Source organism: Equus przewalskii, chromosome 22 (assembly GCF_037783145.1).
Source record: "Equus przewalskii isolate Varuska chromosome 22, EquPr2, whole genome shotgun sequence".
Lineage (NCBI taxonomy): Eukaryota > Metazoa > Chordata > Mammalia > Perissodactyla > Equidae > Equus > Equus przewalskii.
Window position 1 is genome coordinate 20,232,060 of NC_091852.1, and position 13,514 is coordinate 20,245,573.

The 13,514-nt window shown below is 45.0% G+C and overlaps 1 protein-coding gene across 4 annotated transcripts in view; it reads right to left on the minus strand.

Annotated features, from left to right (window-relative positions):
• Positions 1-11,305, minus strand: part of PIP5K1B (phosphatidylinositol-4-phosphate 5-kinase type 1 beta) — a 279,654-nt gene extending 268,349 nt beyond the window's left edge. The window contains exon 1 of one of the 4 annotated variants that reach the window (XM_070590460.1): positions 11,122-11,305. The gene's annotated coding sequence lies outside the window, so the exon portion shown is untranslated. Of the gene's footprint in view, positions 1-6,412; positions 6,721-6,856; positions 7,532-11,121 lie in introns of those variants that run through there. The other 3 variants (XM_070590458.1, XM_070590464.1, XM_070590462.1) reach the window with 3 other exon arrangements.
• Between the last annotated feature and the right edge of the window lie 2,209 nt (positions 11,306-13,514).

Here is a 13,514-nt window from a genome sequence, read left to right on the forward strand (position 1 = left end):
ATGTTCATCCTTGTTTGTATATCCCATAGCACCTGGTACTATCCTGGCCAAAAGGTCCATCAATATCTAGTATGTTGAACTGACCTGCAATATTCTAAGAATTGTCAGAAAACCACTGTTTCCTCTTCCTAGACAACCACTAGCTCTCGAAATCATTTCCCCACCTGGCATCTTACTGAACTTGTGCAAACACAAGTTATGCATGGAGAGTATCTTATCCCTCATCACCCACACGCCCTCATCCATCTCCCATTCCTGGGAGTACCAACCACTTGGCAGGGCCAGTGACCATCAAGAGCTTTTCTGTATCATCTAAAGTCCTAGATGACCAATCCAGTCATATGAATTTGTTCTCTTGTGATCCCCTCAGCTCTGAGAAAAGCCAAGACTGGTTTTATTTCTCCCCTGGTATTTCTGGTGGAGCAGGCAGATGGCGGTGCTCTTCACACACCCCAGGATTCACCCGGGAATACTGAGCACTTCAGGAGGCTTATACTTGGAGCAACATAGTCAACATTTCCTGCCAATATTGAGCGTGTATCAGAATCACCTGGAGGCCTGTTGACATTTAGCTTGCTGAACCCCATCCCCCGAGTCTGATTCACCTGGCTGGGGTACCGTATGAGAACTCGCTTTTCTCACAAGTTCTCAGGTGATGCTGCTGCTGGTGGTCCAGGGGCCACACCTGAGAACCACCGCCCTGGCCTCTTCCCTGGTATCAGGCTATCGATGTACCTCACTTTTAAAGAAAAACCGGCTGAGGTTGGGAAGTTTTGACCTGAAGTGTCACAGGATTTGCTTTTCATGTTAACACCAAGGTGCCTTAATTAAGAATTGCATATGTTTCTGATTTAGGTATTTTAGATCCCATTTTAACAGTTCTCAACGTTTTGTTTTATGCGTGATAATTTCTGCTTATCTGTTCTCTACTAGTCATTTTTGAGTCAATGAAAAGGAAGAACTCTTTAAATTGAGACACCGCTTCATACACAAGCCAGAATTTATTCACCTCAACGAGCAATGCTTCCTCCTTTGAGAAGACCTGCTTGTCATGCTCATGGAGTTGCCACAGCTGGCCTTCAAGAACTGTCTTCACAGGTGAACCTGAGGTCAGCTTGAGTGACCTCACTGGTGGCCCAGTTCACCTTGACAGGATAGATGGGACTATTCATCCACTCATTTAAATATTTACGGGGTACCTGCTATGCATCAAGCACTAGCAAAACAATGTTCAAAAACCATGACCTGTACCCTCCAAAAGTTTACAATCTTGGGTTGAGTGCGAGTTTGGGCAGAGGTGACAGAAAAACAAGCAAAATACACAAACAAATAAGTATCCACTGTGATAAGAAAACATATGAAGAAGGTCCCCTTTAGGTCAGATGATCAGAGAGGGCCCCAAGAGGAGGTGACATTTAAACTGATTAACTTAGAGCAGCTTAAAGTCCCTTCTTGTCTGTGTAGTCTGAGCCAAACTCACTATTAAGCCACCCTTGGTGCTTTAAAAATGTTTAGCTGGCACTTACAATAAAAAGAATATCACATTTCATATTTAGATTATTTTTTCTGCTAAGGAAGAAAAATAAAAGAATCATTCCTAGGCATGTTGCCTAAAAGAAGGTTGGCGGTCTGGTGAATAAATATCATTTATGATAAAAAATGAAGAACTACTATGAACTATTGAAACTAGTGTCTATCAGACTGCCCGAAGTTCTAAAATAGTCTAGAAAATAGAATTATTAGAATTATGAAACGTCCCAAGGTTTTGAAGAGTAATATTCATCTGGATGCATAACTATTAAATCCTTGCCATTTGCCAGGCATAGTGCTAAGTTCCAAGAAGATAAGTAAAATATGATGCCTAACCTTTTCAACTGACAAACATTAGCTTAACACCTCTGATGTGCTTACCAGTCCCTCATGCAGGGCACAGCATTGCTGCTTTTCATTGCTGCTATTTTGTTTCCTTCCTTTATCAACAGATGTTACGACTGAACGATGCAGAGATCATGATGGTGAGCACCGTTTAAAAAAGGAAAAAAATGGCTATTGAATGTTGAAACCCACTACCCAACAGGTTGAATCTACTGCGTTTCTTTTGCCAGTCTATGAAGCAAAGAAACACATTTTTATGGCTAGCTGTAACTATCCTCCTGCCAAACCTCTTGCTCAGCGCTACCGGACGGCAAAGACTTAAACATCACCTAGTTCTTACAAAAGGGATGGACTTTCCACGGTGCTGTCTTGCATCTCAATTCAAGGTAATTACACTCCCTAGGCCCCCAGTGCTTGCAATTCCAACCCTTGCCGGAACCTCAATCGAAAGACACACATGCCCATTTCTCGTGGGGGCAATACTGCATGCTCAGTACCTTCTATTTCATTACAATTTCACAACTGACTTTCTAAACTTCTTAGAGAAAACAAGCGTCAACAACTTACTACTCACCGATTATGTAAACTCCTCAAAACAAACTGCTCGCCCGTTGTTTATCCAGCTCCCTAAACAACACCGAAGACTTCCTACAAGGACACACTTCACGCAGCTGTCCATTCAAAGACCAGCTTGTTTTAACTTAAAATGAGAATCCCAAGGCACTTCCAGCTGATTAATCATGTAGCCATAGCCCCACTATTATCTACATTTCAAATCTTCCCAAGAGTAACCTAGTTTGGGTAGGATTCCTGTATTTCTCCTTCATCATCGTCTCCTTTATACGCCACTGATGAAGCTAGATGGAAGTAGATACAATGGTGAGTGCAAAACACAAAAATCAAGCCTGTTTTCCCCGGCCTACTCTTTTATGCTGAAAGGAACCTGGTAGAATAAAATACTTCATCAATGGCAGCCAATTGTTTACTATATACAGTACTTCAAAAGTGTCATCAATAGATTGTTTATTTTCAAAAGGAAAAAACTAAATAAAACAAAGGCTAGGTTTCCCCCCCCCACCCCAATTTCCCTGGCATTTAGAAGAACTGCCTTAGATAAGCGCACAAATGAACAGCTGAGCTACATAATGTAGTGTTCTAACCGGGCAGCATCTAAAAAATAAAAGGACTGTTTCCAACTCCAGTCAACATACCTTACACAAAGAGAACATGTTTCTGCAACAAACACATTTAGGACTTGATGTTTAACAGAGTAACTAACGAAGGCTCTAGCCATAGGAAAAAAATACTTTTCCAGGATATTAAATGTTCTGACTCACCATTCAACAGAAGTACAAGCAAAATGAAAATGCAAATTAAATGTATACATATTTATGACTTTACCTGCTGTATAACAGGGCCACCTTTGGCTTCTGGCTTTATTTACCAGGAAGAGAAGCCTGCAAAAGCAGCATACGTTTGAATTTCTATTCAAATAGCTTCCCCTCTCCAAGCAGTGGTTGGAGCAAAGTATTAATTCTGAGTCTGGCGATGTATATATAAGTCAAGAGAAGTATAGTGAATAGACGAAAATGAACAAACATTTTCTCCTTAATGGTATCTGTTTGGACAGGAAAATTTATAAATAAATACTAAACCATTTAAAAATGTGATGCCTCACAAATAATCACTAATAAACAGAAGTTTTCTCTTGACCCCTATGATTTCTAAAAGTCAGAAAATGCACCTTCACCATAGAAACCCTGGCACAACCTTGAATATGAACCTTAAGACTTCCACATTAGCTCTGGTCCTCCTGATAAACATCTGTGTGACCGTGAACAAGCCAATTCACCTCTGTAAGCCTCACCTGTCTCACCTACAAAAGGTGCGAGTCTCTGAACTAGTTAATATTTGAATTCTTTACCAGAAAGAAATATACCTCAATCCCCAATGGATGGATCTGTTAATAATATTTAAGACACATTCTAATTATTTGTCATCCCTCTTTTAAACATAAACTAACTACTTTTGTGTATATAGGAAGAAGGAGGGGAAAGAAGAGGATTCTTAAAGGGAAGAGAAATAGGTTGGTTTTGTTAATTAGGTTCCCCCTCTGAAACCTCGAGCTAGTATTAGCATCTGCAGAAATTTACTCAAATATCAAAAAAGAGAGTGGTTGGTTTGTCGATCTTAAGACATACTTTTTCATAAAACGGTACAAGTCAATTTCTAGGGATGTATCTTTCAGCCAGCTACACATTACTAACAACTTAAAGGGGGAGGCAAGCAAAAGAGTATGATATAGCTGATGTGAGCCCACTGTCTACTCCGAGAAAGAAAACCTCTTCTTTATATGATATATTCAGGAAGGAGAGCAACAACGGGCACCTGGACCTGCCAGCTTCGGGAGGCACACCTCTTACAGGTAAATGATCGTATGGGTCAGCAGCTGTTGGGAATTTACAGGATGAGATGCTTTCTATGTTTTACAGAATGTTTTTTTTTAGTCATTTCATTTACATCCTTCATTCATTCAACAGCTATGTATTCAGTACTTACTGTATTCAAACCCTAAAGCTAAAAATAAGTATGAGCTGACTCTCTGGAATATTCAAGTAATCCCTGACATGTATTTTATAGTAGTTCAGCCCCTCAAAATATTTCCAAGTCAAATAGTAATCCTAAAAAATATAGATGCTAAGCAAAATGTACTTGGAATTTTCTTTCCCTTCATCAAGTGGAATGTGGTCAAGGGGAGGAGGGCGTAAATTACAGGTGGAATAGATAATTAGCTAAATCAGTTAATACAGGGTAAAAAGCTTTCTTCCTCTAAGGAAATAACATTGGATTACAAAGATAATGATAAGCATTATAGAATGCTAAAACAAGAAAGAGAAAGATAATTCAGTATGAACCTCTTGTTTTATATGTGGAAGACTTGAGGCTCAGAGGTGACATGATTTGGCTCAGGTCATAGAGCCAAATACAGTGCCAGGACCAGAACCCAGGTCACCAGCAGGCATGCTAACAGTCCCTAGTGTACTGCAGTATCCAGAATGTGTCCTCATTGCTATCAGAAATGGAACAATGGCATACTCCACAAAGCAATGGACCAGACAACAGGAGCTCTGCATTCTAGGCTTGTAAACTCCACCAGGTTAGATACGATACCATGGAAAACTCCCATCACTTGTCTAAACCTCAGTTTCCTCAAATGTGAACAGCGAGACTGCGCAGACCACAATAAACGCAGAAGCACTGTGGCCACCGTAAAAACCATATGCAAGTACAGAACCAGCATCCGGTGGTGACAGTGGGGGTGTGCGGGATTTCAGAGAACGTGGCTGTGACTCTAATTCCAGCCATTTGTTACCTCGCTAAGTCCCTGAACCTGTGGCCTGACGCTCTTCCTGTGAACCTGATTAATAATCTCTGCCCTGCCTCCCTCGGAAACAGTTAGAATTAAACGAGAACACTGGAAAGCATTTACAAATAGCAAGGCATTGATGCAAATGTAAGGTATTACTACTAAATCTCTTTAGTCTTAATTTGGTCAAAAATGTAACATGGTTATCATTCAGTTCTTAACTGTTTTCCTTCTCAACTAAGCCGTCTGTATCAGTCTCAGACTGATCAGCTTTCTCAAGGGTCCTCATACCTCTCCACTCACATTACCAGACACAGAACGCACCGCTTCCCTCAGCTCAGAGATCATGCATGATGCTTACTCAACTTCCCACTGGCATGGACTTGGCTGAGAAGGGTTTTTTTCCAGGGCCTCCTTTCAGCTGGAAATGTTCTGACAAAAGCTTCCATGAACACTATTCTGCTTCACATTAGAGCGGTAATGAAACCAACCCTTCGGCTTTTCTCCCTTCCGACAACTGCAGAACATTCTGCCTTTCCACAGAACAAGAGAGAAGTCTGGTGGATGTTCTTCACCAGACGGGCAATAGGGGTTCCCACATGGGCGCGCAGGAGTACCGATGAGAGGACCACTTCTTCGCAGGAGACTGACACAACTGGTCCCTTAACGGCCATTCACCTTAGAGCTGGAGTCTCCAGCAGGATGAGAATGTCATAGAAAGATAGTTGGGGGGGGGGGGGGAGGGAGTGGTATTTTTGGTCTGCAACACTCTGCCTTTCAAAAGCATCAGAGTAACTAGCATTTCCTTGTTGAGAGCCCTGATTTCCGCAGATCAGATGAATGAATTCATCAGCCTATCCAAACAACTTCTCTGGAACAGGTTTCTACCCAACCACGCTGGGCACCAGAGACAAGTAAGCCGGGGGGATAAAATGACAACAGGCTCATCTGCATAGATGAGAGATAAGCAGACATTTGTCGTCTTCTGTTTTGGCGACTCCTGGCACTGGCCTGGCAAATCAAACCCTGGCATTCTCCCTCTCCGTTCCCCCCCCCCCCACGCCCACCCCCCGACCCAGCTGTTGAAGCGTCACGTTGACGGGGCTGGGGGAGAGAAGCAGAGGAGACGCAGAAGTCTGTTGCTGCATTTAGGCTGGAAGCTTACCGCACCTGTTCAATCCGGCTCCAGCGCCAGAAATGACCAGAACACAGACTCGCAAGCCCCTCTGGAGATCCCAAGGGCGCCTAACAAGTTCGCCGCTGTTTAATTCCCGGGGAGGGTGGTGGGAGAGCCCGCCTGCTGCTGCCAAACTCAGCTGGTTCCCCTTAAAAGGGAGGGGGCTCCTGCTTAAGTGAGCCCAGAGTGATCCCCGAGTGTCACTGCGGCCCCGGGGATCGGGTGGCTGCCCGCGGAGAGGGCGCAGCCGTGGCCCCCGCGGAATGATGATCCCGCTTCCATGGCCACGCGCACCCCCTCTACCCTACCCCTAGCACAAGACGGACAAAGTGGGAGCGTAGCGAGCCCGCCAGGATTCATGAGAGACCCAGAGCCCCCAAGCCTGAGGCCAGAGGAGGGTTTAGGTAGGAGGGGCCGGGGACGCGCAGGAAACTTACCTCACCCGGGCAGCATTCGGGCGCCTCCGCTGTCGAGACCAGTTGCGCCACAGTCTGCAAGTTATAGGGATGTTGTTGCCTCCCCTCCGCGAAGGGAGAGCGGGGCAGGCCAGGGGCGGGAGGGTCGGCGGGGCGGGGGCGAGGGCGAGGGCGGGGCGCAGCGCCGGGAGCCGGCAGGTGCCGGGCCCGAGCCTTGGGGCCAAACTCGGCCCGGACGCGCCTCGGCGGGGGCGCGCGGCTGCGAGTATGTAACGCGCGCGCGCCGCGGCGAGTGTGTGTGTCCCCGCTTTCCCCTTCCTTCTCCGCCCGTCCTTCGGCCAGACTGGGCAGCGAGCGGCCGCCCAAGCCCCGACAGCTCGCAGCGGCTCTACGGCTCGGCGCGGCGCGGTCGGGGGCTGGGGGCCAGGGAGCAGCGGCGCCCCGGGCTCGGCGCGGGCGCGGGTCCCGGCGCAGTGCGCGCCCGAGGCTGAGCGAGGCGCTGAGAGAGCAGTCTGCGCGGCGGCTGCCGCGGCTCGGGGAGGCTGCAGGCCCCGCCTGCCGGCCGCCAGGCTCTTCCCCTTTTCTCTCCACCCCCTTGCTCCATCCCCGCACGCCCTGCAGAGAAGCCAGACCGGTTTGCAGCAGCGGCGGCGGGAGTCTCCGCCGCAGTCGGATTGGGCGCCCGAGTCGGGGCATGGGGACACTGTGCTCCGTCATGCCCCAGGGTGCCCAGAACGGATAGCGCGGGTGGGGCCGGCGCCTCAGATTCGGTCGGTTCCTCCAAGGCTCGCCGAGGGCTTCCCGGCGGTTCTCAAAGTCTTGCAGCCCCGATACCTAGGGCTGTGTTTGGGATAGAGCTTCCCCGTTCCTCAGGGCACGGAACTCGGCAAAGCCTGGTTGCCTGCCCGCTGGACTCTACTTGCGGCGAAGCCCGCACTTAAGCACAGGTGCCACCTCCACCAGGAAGGGACAGGCGAGGATTACCAAGGCGATGGTGTCTCCCCTAGGAGAGCAGGTGTGCCCCGGAAGTAAGACCTACCCAACAGGCAGGGTAGGTTGGCGAGGGGGTCGTAGGAGAGAGAAGGCTGGAGGAGGCACGTCAAGAGCGAATGGACTGTGATGGGGTGGGAACTAAATTTTACTGATAGTGCTGAGTGGGCCTGGGGGCATTTACAAATTGTATCTCACCTGATGTCAGTGGAGAGAAGAGACGGTAGGGGCTAGATCTATAGGAATCTCTTGGAAAAATACTGTTTTGGAAGCTGTAGCAAAATTTTCTTAGTAGGAACCGAAAGGTAGAGGATCTCTTCCAGCTGAATCGAAGCAAGTGGTATTTCTCACCCTCATCGCTTCCTTCCACCTTACCCTTCTTTAAAAATCAAACACACTGATGGAGAACGTGGGGTACATTCTGTCTGAGGAAGACCGACCAACATTTCATGGTCCTTATCCTCAGATATCCCTGGCTTGGTGAGCCAAAATGAATTGCCGTTGAAAGGATATTCTCTTAGTTCTCGGCAAATGAAACGTTTCAGTTTTGAAGTCTTTTTGTACCTCCCACCCTGCACTTTGGGTAGGTCTGTTGTGGTTTAATATCAGTTTAGAATGGAATGCAGTAATTCCTTGGTAATGCAAATATCTATTATTCTTAGGCCCGTTTTTTCCAGACTACTCCCAGATGTGTCTGGCCATCACTGGGAGTTTTAGGTCTTCACTTGTTTAGGACCTTGTGACTGGTGTCTGGTTTTATCCTGGCATCCTAGACTCTTCAAAGCTCAGAGCGGAAACACACGTCTTAGCCCAGCTTGCTCACTTTACAGATAAGAAAACTAAGACCCAAAGACATTAAGTGACCCAAGGGCCAGAACACAGGTTCCTTGACTCCCAATTACTGAACGATAAGTAACAGAAATGTTGGATTAACAAGGTTCAAGATGGGGTCGATAGAGGGGACAATGGAAGAAAGCGGAACAGATCAAAGAACCCTTCATGCGCCTGGTGTGAGTCACTGTGTAGGGGGCAGCACCACACTGCTCTAAGGAGCAGGCTGGCTGGGATAGGGGAATGGTGGTCCCTGTCTCCCCTCTCTGCTCCTCAGATGTCTGCTCTGAAGTCCAAGGAGTGGAAATCAAATCTGCTTCTCAGAAGGGAGTGATAAGTGAAAATGCAAAGTCAGTTGTCAATATTTCCTGGGAAGGCAGAGGAGGTGAAAACAGGTAAAACCCAACTTAAATCAAAGTGGATCAGAGGTGGTCAAACACGTTACATACAAATCCACGCATACAAATGCACACAGCTGTCCTTCCCTATTAAGAGCCTGATTGACTCCTTTCTGTAAAGCACAAATGCTAACAGCCTTAGGTTTCCGGAGAGAAGTCACAAACAGACTGCCCACTGGCTATTTAGAGAGCTAACTCTATTACTTTGTTAAATAGGATTCCAAGGAACTCCTACAAGAGCCTTAAGATCATTACTGTGAATTAATTAATGGAACGAGGGACCATATAGTATGAGACCTGATATTTCTTCCTGATTCTATGTCTAAATCTATCAACAAGAATTTGGGAAAGTTACCCTCTCTTAGAGATAAAACAACCTCAATATCACTAGCAATAGTGACTTGGCCAGAAAATCTGGAAACACTTAAAAATCAAAAAATACTCATCTAATTGTTTTACTTAATTTCAAACATTATTTCTCCAGTTGATTCCAGATCTTAGTTCAGAATCTTAATAATGCTATTTAATACTCCTCTATGAGAAACATGCATAGATTCCTTATAGTAGATTTGATAGCCTTAATGGCCCCACATAATGACCTCCCTTTATCCAAGTCTTTTCCCTCCCACTCTGGGCTCATCCATATGATTTACTTCGGCCAGTGGAACAATAGCAGACTTGATGTAAATGAAAGTTTGAAAAATCTTTGTGCAAGAATGAAACACCACTATGCACCTATTCAAGTTTCCAAAATCCAGAATACAGGCAACACCAAATGCTGTGGAGGATGTTGAACAATAGGGACTGTCATTTATTGCCAGTGGGAGTGCAAAATGGTACAGCCACTTTGGAAGACAGTTTGGAAGTTTCTTACAAAACTGAACATGCTCTTACTAGATGATCTGGCAGTTGTGCTCCTTGGTAATTACCAAAGAACTTTAAAACTTGGGTCCATACAAAAACTTGTACATGGGTGTTTATAGCGGTTTATTCATAACTGCCAAATCTTGGAAGCAACCGAGATGCCCTTCAGTAGGTGAATGGATAAATAAACTGTGGTTTATCCACATCCAATATTATTCAGCACTGAAAGAAACGAGCTATCGAGCCATGAAAAGTCATGGAGGAAACTTAAATGCATATTACTAAGTGAAAGAAGTCAATCTGAACAGGCTACGTACTGTAGGATTCCAACTATATAGCATTCTGGAAAAGGCAAAACTACAGAGGCAGTAAAAGATCAGTGGTTGCCAGAGGTTGGGGGAGGGAGGGATGAACAGGCAGAGCCCAGAGCATTTCTAGGGCAGTGAGACAATTTTAGTATAGTGTGATACTATAATGGTGGATATATGTTATTATACATTTGTCCAAAACCATAAAATGTGCAACACCAAGAGTGAACTCCAATGTAAACTATCGTCTTTGGGTGATAATGATGTGTCAGTGTAGGTTCATCAGTTGTAGCAAATGTATGCCCCACCCTGGTGGGGAATATTGATAATGGGGGAGGCTGTGCATATGTGGGGGCAGGGCATATATGGGAAATCTCTGTACCTTCCTCTCAATTTTGCTGTGAACCTGAAACTACTCTAAAAAATAAAGTCTATTTTTTAAAAAAGTTTGTGTACTTCTGCTTCCATTCTTGGAGTTCTGCCATCCCCTGGAGAAGAAGCCCAATGGAGGATGAAAGACCCTGTGGAACAGAGCTGAGTCATCACAGCTGAGGCCATCCTTGACCAGCCAGCCCTCAGTTGACTGCAGAGGTACACGCAAGTCCAAATGAGATCAGCCAAGCTTGGTCCAGATCAACAGCACCACCACCCAACTCATAGCTTCATGAGAATTAATAATATATGGTTGCTGTTTTAAGTTACTGCTTCAGTTATCTGTTCTTGTATAACAAGCCACCCCAAAACTAGCAGCAAAAACTACCACCATTTACTGATTCTCATAATTCTGTGGGTCAACTGGGCTCAGCTAGGCACTGGCTAGGGTCACTCACTGGGCTGCATTCAGGTGGCCCCTGGCAGCTCAGCTGAACTGGAAGTTCTGAGAGGTTTTACTCACACATCAGGTATCTCAGTCTGCCTCCACATGACCTCTCTCTGTCCACATGGCTAGCTTGGGCTTTCTCACAGCATGTGGTCCTCTCAGCAGGGGGGTCAGACTTCTTACATGGCAGCTGGCTTCCAGGAGGGAGGAACTAGAAGCTGCCAGTTCTCTTAAGGACTGAGCTTGGAAGTTCTAGAACATTACTTCTGCTTCATTCTATTGGTTAAAGCAAGTCAGAAGACCAACCAGATTCAAAAGGAGGGGAAATAGACTCTACCTTTTGATTTGAGGGGCAGCATGTATATACAGGAAGAAAAGGGCCTGATAGCAGCCATTTTGGGAGATCGCCTCACCTGATTAGATTTGGGGTGGTTGTTATTCCATAGTAGATATATTCTTCTAAGCTATGGGACTTTGGGCTAGTTATACATCCTTTCTGGACCTTTCTACAAAATGAGGGAGATGGAGATTCTCTATGTCGCTACTGCATATTTAACTTTTCTTTAGTGGTATCTCAAGGGCAAACTGAAGTCCAATAAATATCCAGAAAGGGATTTCCTGAAGGAATTTGTGGAGCGTTGGTCAGCTACGGGAGCTTCTAGAAGTTCATCTGCCATTTATTCTTCCACTAGAAAAACTCCAAGAATCCACGTGAAACGCATGCATTGCCTCCATGGACATCACACAGTAGAAAAGTAGGGTCTGCATCCTTCATAACTCCTGAAGGATCATCGTTCATCACATCACCTTCTCTTTCTATAAACTTCATTTCTAAGCAGACAAGAAAAGCTGAATGCTTAGCTGGCTATCGTATATAACTTGAGATGCTAATCTCAGAGGACCAGTTTACCCTGGGGCACTACGTGCTCTAAGTTCAAGTTTGCTCTTAAGTTTAGCAAAGGCTTGAGTACCTCACCCCCAATTCCCTTCCTTCTCTTTTGTGCCATCTTCTCTTTTCCCTAGCTTTGCTTTCTTTTCCTGCTGCATCTTTTCTTCCTTAATCATATCTATCACCTGTTTCCTCCTCCTGCTTTCTCATCCCAGCTATGTCCCTGCGACAGTGAAGTCTGCTTTCTCTCTTTGCTTTGGATTCCTTGGATTCAGATTCTTGTCTGTATCTTGAGAGTGTTGGACGAGATGCTCTGAAAGGTCACTTACAAGCCTAACAGTCTACAATCCTTACACACCTTCTGCAACACATTCAGTGGAAAGGCTTCAAGGGGGTTGAATATTACGGCCCCAGAACCCTTTACAAGAGGTGCCCGTGTATCTCAACCCTTCTCAAGTGATTCCCAATACCTCAGTACTTTTTTCCCAAGTTTTTGTTTTAATTAGAAAACATGCAACTCTACCAGCCAGAAGCCCTATTGAACTCATTATTCTTTGCCCAGAAGTTAGCATCATCCTAACTGTCCTCAAAACTAGATGATGTTTCTATTCTTCAGCCAGAAACAACATGAAAACTGGAAGCCCAATGTTAGCAGGCATACAGGTCTGACCCTAAAAAAGTTCTCCAAAATACCTGGTAACTCATCTACGAAATATGAAAAAGAGCTAAGAAAGGTTTCCCTAACAAATTTACACCAAAATACAAAATTATATGCATTGAGATTATAATTATGTGAAAAAACATGTACACGAATAACACTTGAAAGAGAACAATTAAAGTTTTGTGCTAGGGTGGGAGAATTCAAAGATTTAAAAACTTTTTGATGTTATGTTGTTTCCACATTTAAAAAAATAATGCATACACCATTAAAACTTCTAGTCTGATTTCCTGTACAGTCTGCTCTCTGTTGAGTTCAGTTACTCCTTTTCTCTTCCTTATCTTTTTCTTGTCACAAACAGACTCACATGCATGCCTTTTCTAGGTGAACTTTCACCTTTCCCGGAAGATACAAAAACAACATGAACGTAACAGTGTTTGATTTGAAGAGTGAACAAGAAGTGAGAATTTCAGAATGGAGGGGAGAAAGAAGGAAAAGAAATAGAGAACTGGCAGAATAGCATAGAGAACCAAGCTGCGTTTCAGAAAGCATCCTAAAGGCGTGTAAAATTTATAACACATTTTATATATCAAGTCTGAACTTGGGTTTTAACGAACCTGAAAGTCAAGCTCTTCATAAAAGAGAAAGAAACCCCCATTTGGTTGAAGAGGCTGGTTTAAAAGCTTGACATAGGGGAAGGAGGCAGAAATGAGTCAGCAGTGTTCCTCCAAACGTCACAAAATCTGTTGGAACAGGGTGTTGAAACAATTTACCTAAAGTCACAAAATCCAGAGGTAGAACCAGGAATAAAACCCAGAGTTGCCCTCTTATCCTCGAACAGGAGGTGATCTGCAGAATGGGCCCTGGATTCTTCATGACTGAGCACAGGTTTCTCGTGCCCAAACCTTCTTTGTTTTAATA